The sequence below is a fragment of the Myodes glareolus genome, chromosome 9 (assembly GCF_982192425.1).
Source record: "Myodes glareolus chromosome 9, mMyoGla1.1, whole genome shotgun sequence".
Lineage (NCBI taxonomy): Eukaryota > Metazoa > Chordata > Mammalia > Rodentia > Cricetidae > Myodes > Myodes glareolus.
The window spans coordinates 100,874,141-100,876,879 of record NC_142034.1 but is presented as its reverse complement, the minus strand read 5'-3'; positions in this window follow the sequence as shown (position 1 = coordinate 100,876,879).

Below are 2,739 nucleotides of genomic sequence, written 5' to 3'. Positions count from 1 at the left end.
TGTAGACGATCTCATTTATTTTATATAGTACATTTAAATGGCAGCTGCTATGATTCCTTTCACGGTACAGATGAGGGAGAGAAGGTGCTCAAGCTTCCCTTCGGCCTCATCCTCCTCCTCATCTCTACCACATCTCATCTTTGAACCAACCCTGCCAGGATAGTGTTTTCACTTTGTATCCCCAGGAGCCTGGAGACACTAAGCAAATTTCCTTAAACTTCAAAGCAAATATAAAGTGATTTGGAAGTATACATCTATACAATCCCCAGACCCAAAGTCTTTCCCCTCCATACTGTTCCAGACTGAATCACCTGAATGCAGACATCCTATGCTCCACTCCATGAAAAATACCAACTGCTGTAAACTATAGCAGCCCTCCCGCTTCTCAGCAGATTTCCCCCAATTCATTTTCTAATTCTTCAGTAGTCACTTCATTTCTCAGGCTTCACATGCATTTATTTTGCTCTTTCTATCTCTTCAACAGGAATGTAAGCTCTGTGAATACAGAGAGCCTTTCCTCTGTTTTATCCAGTACTCTATTCCCTACTCCTGGGAGATGCCTAACTCAAGGCAGGTATGTCTGCAGTTTTTCAGTCCATAAATAATCCTAGCTCTACCGCTCCACCATTCCCACAGCTGATTTGCTTCAGTGAATTCTTACCGTCTTGTCTTTGCACTTCAGTTTTCTTATAGCAAAATGAGAAGATGGTAACACCCACTTTATAGGAGAGATGCAAGGATTGAAGATGATAATGCATCTAAAGGACTTCAAAACAAGGTCAGGTGAACACTAGGAGCTCAAAAAATATAAACTATGGTTGCGTAACCTAGTGCATGTTCTTTAGGGACACCAACCATCCTAGCAACTGTGCCAATATTTGTTTTACATATATCAGCTAACTGACTTGTTAAGCATCCACTCTCCTCATCCTCCCTTTATAGATGAAGTGTAGAGATTAAAAAGCAGTGTGTTTTGTCATGACCTTGGTCAGTGTCTTGGAGAGGCATTTGTCTTCTGGCTCCCAACAAAGTCATCCTCTTCTCTCCTATTGCCCTGCTGTGGAAGCTGGCCCAATACCACAGTGACAGCCCATGCTTACATTCATTAAATTCAGAAGCTTTGCACCATCGGCATTGGGCTGCGAAGTGCGTCATTGACATACTCCTTTAATTAATGCCAGTCTTAATGTAAAGCCGCATTAATAGGACTATTGTGTATCAAGACCCAAGGCAATACAATATCCAGGACCATCTATTTATATCTAAAGCATTTAAAACAATTCCCCTTCCTCCACTCTACCACACACACAAAAATCAATTTATACTAAATGTTGTGACAAAACCATATTTATCACCCAAGGGATTAAGAAAAGCAAAGAGCCAATTCAATGACAGGATGTAGTTCATTATTTATTTCTAGCATGTAAATTATAGATTTTCATAAATTTTTTATTCTTTGGGTGTCCACTACTTTATTCTAGGGAAAAAATGAAGAAGCTTGCATCACAAAGAGCAAATGTCTCATCTCTGAGCATAAGAGCCACCTCTTTTGCTCTCTGACAGACAATAATCTGTCAGAATGAAAAATTAATGGTTCTCCCTTAATTCATCATCTCCTGCCTCTGTTCTAGTAATGCCTTCTTTCTCCCTGCCCCTTCTTTCTTTCTCCTCTGTTCTCCCAGTGGTGTGGCTCTGAGTCCAGCACTGAATCAGAGGCAGGGAAGTGGAGTGGTGTGAGGAGGAGAGAAAAAGGAAACCAGGCTGGTTGATTGACTGCTGTTCTCACACAGCATCTGGGAAGGTGGCTTTTACCCACTAAATGCATCAGAATGCTGTGGTGTAAATGCCAACCTTGCCTGTGCTATTCATGTATTTGGCTGGTCTCCCAGACTCAAGATGGGCAGAGGGGCTTTAAGCAGCACGGTGTTTCAGTACTCCCATGAGATTTGTCAGGGCTCCTTACAAACCAGCAGACTTTAACACAGAGCCTTTGAGAGGAGATGGACTTGTTAAAGATTGTGACATGGGTGAAGTTGGCACTACTGCAAACACTGCTGTTGAGCATCAGTAGGGCATCAAGACCACTTGCCAGTTCCTTTATTTCTCTCAAGTCTTTTACCCTTCTGAGTCTCTTGAAGACTCTTCTGGATTCCTGACCCACTTCTCTGGTTGCGTGGGAGCAGGACTTATAAGTTCATCATAGTAAATGTCTGTATCACTTTCCAAAGATTTCTACATCTCTTCCTTCTAGACAAATGTCAGTCTTTAAATTAAGCATTGGCCCTGGGGCTTATTTTGACCACTGTCAGAGGAGAGTAGTTTTCCCCCTACCAATGAAATCTCTTGTAGCTCAAGATGACCTCAGGCTCACTAAGAGGCAGAGAATGGCCACTTGAGCTTCTGATCCTCCTGCCTCTACCTGTTAAGTGCTTAGATTACAGATATGGGCTACCACATATGACTTATATGGTGCTGAGCATTAAACACAGGGATTCATGGGTGCTAGGCAAGACCTCTAACAACTGAGCAACAACCCAGCTCCATGTGAGCAGCTTTAAACACAGATATAGGATGCCACATTTCTTTCTGCCATATTACCATCATCATGCAAGTACGATGGAACTATGTATATTAACGTCATCTGGGTTCTTCAGTGACTACAGCAATCTCTACAGATCTGAAGACCCAAGATAGTCGGTGGGCTAAGCCTCTGAGACATTGGGGTCCTTTATTTTCTTC